This window comes from Panthera tigris, chromosome B4 (assembly GCF_018350195.1).
Source record: "Panthera tigris isolate Pti1 chromosome B4, P.tigris_Pti1_mat1.1, whole genome shotgun sequence".
In the NCBI taxonomy this organism is placed as follows: Eukaryota; Metazoa; Chordata; class Mammalia; order Carnivora; family Felidae; genus Panthera; species Panthera tigris.
This window is the reverse complement of record NC_056666.1, coordinates 5,649,085-5,658,790: the sequence shown is the minus strand read 5'-3', so window position 1 is coordinate 5,658,790 and position 9,706 is coordinate 5,649,085. Positions and strand designations below refer to the sequence as shown.

Sequence of the window (9,706 nt, the reverse complement as noted above, 5' to 3'; positions counted from 1 at the left end):
CCTGCCTCAGTCTCCATATAATACCATACTCTCTTTGATGACCGTTGTAGTTTTGCCTTTAATTAACCTTGGCAAGGAAAGGGCTGAATTCTGTGTTTATTCTTCTTACTGCTAGATCTGTGGCCATAATGGCTAGAAATTGTCCCTGGGTCATCAGAATCAGTAGGTACTTTTTATTAGCGCTTGCCTTGTTTTTTTGTTTTTTTGTTTTTTGGGTTTTTTTTTTTGGTTTGTTTTTATTTTGTTTTGTTTGCCTTCATACCCTGGAATCTTCTGTCTCATCTTCATATTACCTTTGTGTCTTATCTCCCACTTGGAAGATTATAGAGTCCTGAAGACCCCTCCTACCACACGTCCCTGTTTCCATCCTAGTAGGCAAGATAAACGCTAGATTATAATACATTGTGCTTCGGTACAATGATAAGAAGCACACAGATTAAAACTGCCTGCAATTCTAGAGGAAACATTCATGCAACACCTTTCCCAAGTTCCCTTCAGGGACAGATTCTGTGGCTATCAAAGGTCCCATAGGAGCGATCTAGGAACTCATGGTCCAGGGACACTGGGCAGCTCCAAGGGGCAACAGAGCAGTGATGGGGACCTGGACGCTAAGCTAGACTCCTCAGGTATTGGGTGGGGCAATCAAGCCACTTGAACCTGTAGGGGCCGAGGGTAAGCTTCCAGGAATGTGCCACTTCGGCATATTGATTATTTTAAATAAAAGCCACCTAAGAGACAGCCCGTGGAAGAACAACGCTCAGAACCTCTTCTGTCCCCTTGAAAGCAGGAAATATATCTCCCCGGTGAAAGGCACCCTCCCTGAGGAGGTAAAGAGACCTCCTTGCCACCAGAGGGAGGATTATTTAGAGCCCACAAGGCTGTAGGAACAACCCTTGTTACTTTTTACTGATTTACTACCACAGCCCAAAGTCTGTTTATAATTCCTCACTAATGGAAGCTCTCAAGGTTAAGTTTCCTTTGTCTTGTCAATGCCTCACAGATTTACCGTCTCTTTGTCTAAAAAGTATAAAAACCACATGCTTCAGTCATTCCTTAGGTCTCAATTTCATTTCCGGGTCTTTGCGCGCGGGTAATAAAGCTTTGGGGCTTTTTCTCCTGTTAATCTATCGCGCGTAAATTTTATTCCGAGTCCAGCGGGAAGACTCTAAAGGGGAGAGGAAGAATACTTTCTTCCCTTCACATCCATTGGTACAGAGAACGTGCTAGAACCCCTTCCCTCCTTTCCTGGTTTCCAACTAGAAGGGATCACCTAGACTGTGGTCTTGCCTTGTGTTGACTAGGTGACTAGTGGCAAATTCCTGTGTCTGTGTGATCACAGTGTCATTGAGAAGCCAGATTCCTGCCCCGCCCTGCCTCTGTGTGTTTACGGTCTACAAGTTGCTAGAAACTGAATGTTCTAGCATGGAGGGGAGCCATTCCTTTGGGCATGAGAGCTGCCAGCAGGCTTGAGCAGAGCCCCGAGGGTGTCCCTGACTTCCTTGCCTAGAACACTGACTGGCAGAAGACATAAAACACAAAATAAAAAAGCCCTGATGAAGGAATGGAAGAATAGGGAGAGGAAGACAGGAAGGAGTGAAAAAGGACAAAAGTGGTCAGAATACAGCACGCACTGAATTAAAGAGTGAAAGGAAGTCTTAACTTGGTTAACTCTGTAGAAGAAAGAGTGGAAACAGAATAGCTACTTCAACTCATCTTTGAAAAAAATTTTAAGTTATTTATTTTTTTAATATTTATTTATTTTGAGAGGGAGATAGAGAGAGAGGGAGGGAGGGAGGGAGGGAGGGAGGGAGGGAGAGGAGGGGCAGAGAGAGAATCCCAAGCAGGTTCTGCGCTCACTAACGCAGGGCTTAAACTCACGAACCGTGAGATCATGACCTGAGTTGAAATCAAGAGTCAGATGCTTAACCAACTGAGCCACCCAGACGCCACTCTTTGAAATTTTAAGTCCCTTTTGTTTCTTTTGGTCCTTAGAGAGGTTGCCAGGGTGTATTTTTTTTTTTTTTTGTAGCTTCTGTGTCCTTGCAAATGTGTGTGCTTGTAAAATGCATCCATGTAAAATGCACACATATGATACACAGTAGTAATTCTGGGATTCAGTCACTAGAGGGAGGCAGAGGAACGTGAGAAAAGCTGCAGTGGCCACCAGACAGGACCATCCTAGACCCGATCTGAGAACGCGTTACTGCTTTGACCAGGCGAGATCAGAAATCAGAAGAATTAGAGTCTTCTGCCTTGTCCTTCATTCAAAATGTGTACCTACATTTAATCAGTGTAACAGACACATTCCCTAAGAATAAGAAAAAAGCTGCTTATTGTAGAACAATGCAGAATTAATGCGTCCAAGCCATCAAGGGCTATTGGCTCATCAGGTCAGTGCTGTTACTCAGCTGGAAAACGTGTGGGAACCACAGCCTTCAACCACATGCTCTCTAGCTGTGCAATCCTTACCAAGTGACTGGTCCTCTCGGAACCCCAGTTTTTCATCAGTACGAGAGCCACAGTAATTGTTTCCACCTTGTTGGGTTGCTATATAAACTTAGAAACGAGAAACTTCCCCACAAAACAGCAAAGAACTACACGGACACAAGTCCGATCATAAGTATTCACCATGAATTCAGGATTCAAGGTCGTCTGCTTAATCATGCTCTTAAGTCCTCCAGGCAAAGTCCATAAACCGTAGTTCTCGAAGGGAAGGAGGTAAGACCCTTGCTGTTAGCATCTGACATGGTACCCGGTAAATAGTAGCTAAATTTTTTAAAGTTTCTTAAATGAATGAGTAAAAACACTTACATGTAGGAAAACCATATAGTTTTGTATCTAAAACAAACCTTTCTTTTTTTTAACTGAAAGGAAACAGTATTAGCAATTACTCCAGGAAATGGGTCAAAAGCAGGACTGTCCCAGGCCAGCCAGGACATAAGACACTTACGTCTTATATAGCACTTAGTACGCCATAGGTGCTGCCCCAAACATATTATAGTACTAACTCACTTAATCTTTACAACAATACAGTAAGGTTGATACTATTATTAATCATATTTGACAAATGTTTATTGGCCATCTACTATATGTCTCAAGTCTTCTAGGTTCTTGGGACACATCAGAAACAACTATGGGGCACCCGGGTGGTTCATTCAGTTAAGCTATCTGCTATCTTGCTATCTGCTCAGGTCGTGATCTCACGGCCCATGAATTCAAGCCTCATGTCGGGCTCTGCACTGACATGGTGGAGTCTGCTTGGGATTTTCTTTCTCTCCCTCTCTCTCTCTTGCCCCTTGCTCTCTCGCTCTCTCCCTCTCTCTCTCCCTCTCTCAAAAATAAATTAACATTAAATAGTTTTTTAAAAAAACTACAAAAACAAAGATTTCTGTCATTAAAGGGGAGGGGATGAGAAAGTCAGACAGTAAACTATAAACATAATAAATAAACTACATAGCATACGAAAAGGCCATTGGGCTGCAGACGAAAGCAAGAGAGAAAATGTGGCTATGGCAATATCACGTAGATTGCCCGCCATGACTGAGCCCCTGTTCCAACTGAGGTGATCTGTCTCCAGTCCCTGCTTTCGACCTCGACACTGTTTTCTCTTTCAGTTCTGATGTGCACCTAACCCCACATGCAAATTCATTTCCTCCGTAAGTGGCCGAGAGAAGCTCACAAAATCTGGTGATCCCTTCTTTTTTTTTTTAACGATTTATTTATTTATTCATTCATTCATTTATTCATTTATTTATTTGAGAAGGACAGAGACCACGCGAGTGGGAGACGGGCAGAGAGAGAACGAGAGAGAATCCCGGGCAGGCTCTGAGCTGTCAGCACAAAGCCTGATGTGGGGCTCGAACTCATGAATCCGTAAGATCGTGACCTGAGCCTACACCAAGGGTCAGACATTCAAGCAACTGAGCCACCCGGGCGCCCCCTGGTGATCCTTTCTTAAACTCAACTCGGCATCCTCCACGTATGCCAGACCTTTGCCACAACCGATGGCTTGATTAGGGCTACAGCCTGGCTCACACCGGATGCTGCGCCCCTGGAACTGCTTGCCTGCTCTGTGTTCATGAGTCTGGGGAGACGGCCAGACAAGCCCACCAGACAGGAATAAACAAATGACTTGGAGGGGAAGGGACAGGCTCTTGGGAAGTCTCAATTGCTTGAACTGGCACTTAAGCATGGCTGAGCCAGTGAAACCACATGATGTTGAACTTCCTCTGCATCCCACCCCCCACCCTGCTCTGTCTCCTGTGTGTACCTCTTGCCCTTCCTCATCTTGTGACTCTGGCGGAACTCCAGGGTGGTTATTCAACCTGTCTCTAGACACCCTGGGCCAAAAAAGGAAGAAAGGGCAAGTGCAGGCTCCAGGGCAAAGCTGACTGCCAAAAGCACTGTCAATGGCCTGAGGCTGGCCAGGGAGTACAAAGGGATCTTTAAATGAGAAAGTCAGCCTGCAGGAAGGGATTCAGCATATTCCCACGCGAGGGACACCCACCTGCAAAGGGATGAATATGCACACCACACAAAAAAAATAACTGAAAATAAATCTTACACCTAAATGAAAAAATAAAACTACAAAACTCAGGGGAAAAAAATATGGGAGTAAATCTTCATGACCTTGGGTTAGGCAGGGACTTCTTCGACATAACAACAACAACACCAAAAAAAAAAAAATCAGATGACACAGGAAAAAACTGATAAATTGGGTTTATCAATCTTAATGTTGCTTTGGGCAACAGTAAGTCTAAAGACAACCAACAGACCTGGAAAAAAAATCTGCAAAGCCTATATCCAACAAGGGCATAGCACACAGGATATATGAACAATTCTTACGACTTAACAAGAAAAAAGGCGACCTAATTTTAAGATGAGAAAAGAATTTAAACGGACAGTTCTCTAAAGAAGACACATAGTCTATAAGCACACGAGAAAGATGCTCGATCGTTAGGGAAATGCAAATGAAATCACAAGGAGATGGCACTTTGTACCCGCCGGGGAGGCTGAAATTACCAGGATGGACAATCACAAGTGTTGATAAGGATACGGAGAAATCAGAACCACCAGACACTGCCGACAGGAACATATGACAACTCACTGACTTTGAAAACCAGTTTGGCGGTTAAATGTTAAACATACAGCCCCCAGAGGACTTAGCGGCTCCTGTCATAGGTATCTACCCAAGAGAAATGAAAACATACGTCCACACAAAGATCTGCACACAAAGCTTCATTGCAACATTACTTGTAATAGCCTAAACGTATAAACGATCCAAATGTTCACCCAGTGATTAAAGGATACACAAATGGGGGGCCTTCATACAACAGAATACTATTCAGCAATAAAAAGGAATGAAGTCCAACACAGGCTACGATATGGATCAAACTCAAAAACACCATGCTAAGGGCCGTGCTCCCCACAGCCTCCCGCCCTATGACCTTTTGCATGGAGCTGCTGGGGAGGCTCCTGGAGCTGGGGTAGGAGCAGTGGTGAGCAGCTGCAGGCATCCTCGCTGTGTCCTCCTGGGGAAGAGATAGGGGGCAGGTTCCAACTTCCTGGGGCCCATCTGAGTTCAGCGACGGTCGGGAAGAATGCACGCAAAGGAGGAGCAGGGAAGAAGTAGCTCTTCACCTGAGAAGTGTTCGCTTTGCCTCCGTTGTGAATTATTTTGTTGGGGAAGAGAATTAGCATCACGTCACTATATTCACAAAAGGAGAGGCGGATGACTCGTGACCCAGAACCATGAAACACAGAGCCTGAAAAAAAATGAACGCTGAAAGGAGGCTGGCAGGCTTCTCCACTGGACCGGCCTTTCTGGGCACCATGTTGCTTAAGGGAACAAGGCTATGACCCATTTAAAGAAGATTCGGACCATCTGGCAGGATACAAAGGACATCATCTCTAGGGGAACAAGAAGATAACCTGATTCACTTAGAGAAGACAAAATAAGGTCCAGTTAGAGAAGGAAGCGCATCTACATTTCAGAACAACTCCACTGTATCTAGAAAGTTCCAGATGATTGCCAGTTGATGTGCCCTCTCTTGATATTCCCATCACCCTTTCAGCCAGTACTTGAGAAACTTTCTCTGGCATTATGTCATGAATTGCATTTCAGGCTCAGGAAATGTGATAAATGGTGACATTTGGTGGTTCTGTTTTCCATATTTCTTCTCTATGATGCCTGCTGTGCGGCAGCTCAAACGGACATCCTAATTCAGCTCAGTATGCCTGCTGCAGAATTTATTGTGTTTGTGGATTTTCCCCTTCCGTTTTATTTTTTTTAATTTTTTTTTAACGTTTATTTATTTTTGAGACAGAGAGAGACAGAGCATGAACGGGGGAGGGTCACAGAGAGAGGGAGACACAGAATCTGAAACAGGCTCCAGGCTCTGAGCGGTCAGCACAGAGCCCGACGCGGGGCTCGAACCCACGGACCGCGAGATCGTGACCTGAGCCGAAGTCGGACGCTTAACCGACCGAGCCACCCAGGCGCCCCCCCTTCCGTTTTATTTAAAACAAAACAGTTTTGGTGCTGTATTGTGACAGTCCTTGCAACGACAGTGAACAGGACAGGTCATTTGGGTATACTTCCCAGGTTTCTGACTGGAAAACTAAGCCAAACCATCTGGAATCTTCCCTAGCGTTAACGTATTCTCTGTGAGACCCAGCCTCCTTGTATGTAACAAGGAGATTAGATGAGGGCAGGGGTTCTCAAAGTGTGGTCTGGGGCGGTCCTTGAGACCCTTTCAAGGGCACTCAAGGTCACTGCTGTTTTTGTAATGCTAAGATATCATTTGCCTTTCCCACGGCTATTCTTTCATGAGTGCAGAGAGAGAGGAATTTTCTGGAAGCCACATGATGTGTACTATTGTGACAGAAGAAACTAGGCACGCCATAGATAAAACTCTCTTCCATAGGTTTATCTCAAACATACTTGATGAGGGAATTCATTGAGATACCTCTTCAGGCTAGTACTAACCCAAGCAGATGTCTTAGAGCTTCAAAAACTTACCACAAACCTGTAGAGTTTTTCCATGTCTGCTAAATTTTTGGTAGACAGACTCATAAGGAGCTTGTGAGCCTTTTCGTTTGTTTTAAATTCACCCAATTATATATGAAGGTCTATTTCAATGGAAAGAGAAAATTACCTGGGGGCTTATTTATAGGAAAAGGTAAAAAGAAAAGTGCTATTAATATAAATATACTTACCCCAGCACCTAGTATGCTAGTTGGCATCCAGTAATCACTCAGTAAATATTTCTCTAAATGAGTAGATGAATGAAGCAGGATTTACTCTTAAGTAAGCAGTTAATTCTTAGATGGTTTGAGAATTGCCTTTAATAGAAAAAAAAACAAAAACTAATGATGACCACTAGCAAAATCCTCTTAACATGAAATGTCAGTTTAGGTTCTGCCAGGACGCTGGGGAGTCTAAAGTCGCTCTTCATCTATTGGCCCTGAGGGGTCCTTTGTCCTAAGATAAGCAAGAGCCACATCCTAGCACAGGTCTTCCGAGTGGAGCTTGATGTGAATTTGGTCTCCCTTAGTTCCACTTAGAAGAGACTGGTTCTTTGATATTGTCACTGTCAGCTTTCCAAATAAGACAAATGCTCTCAGATGAAATATTCTCTTCTTTGGGGCACCAAAGATGATGTTAACTGGAGACAGCGGAGAAGGAAAGTTCAGGGAGTCGTGTGTATGGGAGAAACCCGGCTTCTTGCAACATAAAACCAATCACATATTGATGCTGTGTCTATGTGTTTTTTTAACGAGGTTATTTGTGTTGTAATGAGAAGTCAGTGTGTGCTGGAGTAGTGTTTAAGTATTTAGGTTTTTGCATAATAACGTGGCTTAATAGCTTTGTTTGCAACAACGTAGCATTCCTCATTTTATTTATGAGAACAATTCGTGGGCACAAGGAACGAGCAGCCAGCAAGGAAGCTGGGCTGTTCACCGGCTTCAGGTGGACTTTCTATCCCTGTCCTCCATTCTTTCTTTTCTTTTTGATCCTTTTCAGATTCACTTTCCATCTCCTGTTTGAGGATTCCCCAAACAACGTTATCTACAGCTCAGACCTTTGTTCTAAGCTCCAGACCCAATCACACGTGAGTCATTGCCACATGAGATTTTCCACTTCTGCATTTCCTCTTGTATTCCTCTCAAGGAAATGACTCTGCCGTCAGCCGAATGGCCCAAATTGGATTCCCTTTCCCCACAAAAAGCAGCCACACTTTTTTGTCCGTTCTGTTTCTCTCATGCCTTTGTTTGTTGACTTAATGGTTGAAATGGGAACATTTATGTTACATCTATTTTACAACTTTAAAAGACTAACAATGTTATATGCCAAAAATCATTAAATTGTGCACCTTTTTTCCAGTATAATTAACATGCAGTGTTACATTAGCTTCAGGTGTACAATATAGGGATTCAACAATTCTATACATTTCTCAGTGATCATCATAAGTGTACTCTTAATCCCCTTCACTAATTTCACCCATCCTCCTACCCACCTCCCCTCTGGTAACCATCAGTTTGTGCTCTATAGTTAAGAGTCTGTTTCTTGGTTTGTCTCTTTATTTCTTGACGTGTTTGTTTCTTAAATTCCACAAGTGAGGAAATCATATGGTATTTATCTTTCTCTGACTTATTTCACTTAGCATCGTACTCTCTAGATCCATCCATATTGTTGCAAATGGCAAGATTTCATTATTTTATGGCTGAGTAATATTCCACTGGGTACACACACACACACACACACACACACACACACACACAACATCTTTATCCACTCATCATTCAAGGGACATTTGGACTGCTTTCATACCTTGGCTATTATAAATAATGCTGCAATAAACATAGGCGTGCATATATCTTCTTGAATTACTGTTTCCATTTTCTTGGAGTAAATACCCAGCATGGAATTACTGGATCAAACACTGATTCTATTTTTAATTTCTTAAAGAAGCTCCACACCGTTTTCTGCGTTGGTTGTGCCACTGGCATTCTTACCACCAGTGCACAAGGATTCCTTTTTCTCCACATTCTTGCCAACACTTGTTGTTTCTTGTGGGTTTTTTTTCTATTAGCCATTCTTTTTTAAGTTTATTTGTTTTGACAGAGATGGAGACAGTGCGGGTGGGGGAGGGGCGGAGAGAGAGCGAGAGAGAGAGAATCCTAAGCAGGCTCTGGGCTCCCAGAACAGAGCCCTACACAGGGCTCAAACTCACAAAACCATGAGATCATGACCCGAGCCAAAACCAAGAGTCAGACACTTAACCAGCTGAGCCACCCAGGGACCCCTATATCAGTCATTCTGACAAGTGTGCAGTGATATCTCATTGTGGTTTTGATTTTCATTTCCCTGGTGATTAGTGATACTAGATAATATCCTAGAAACATATAACCTCCGAAAACTAAATCGGAAAGAAACAGAAAATTTGAACAGACTGAATTCCAGCAATTAAATTGAAGTAGAAATCAAACAACCCCCAACAAACAAAAGTCCTAAACCAGATGGCTTCACAAGAGAATGCTACCAAACATTTAAATAAGAATTAATACTTATTCTTCTCAAACTATTACAAAAAAATAGAAGAGGAAAGAAAGCTTCCAAATTCATCCTTTGAGGCCAGCATCACCCTGATACCAAAACCAGATAAAGACAAGACAAAAAAAGAGAAAATTATAGGCCAATATT

The 9,706-nt window shown here is 43.1% G+C and overlaps 1 pseudogene; it reads left to right on the top strand.

The window, feature by feature from the left end:
* Positions 1-5,384: 5,384 nt before the first annotated feature.
* On the top strand, positions 5,385-5,914 carry LOC107179545 (annotated as a pseudogene).
* Positions 5,915-9,706: the final 3,792 nt, after the last annotated feature.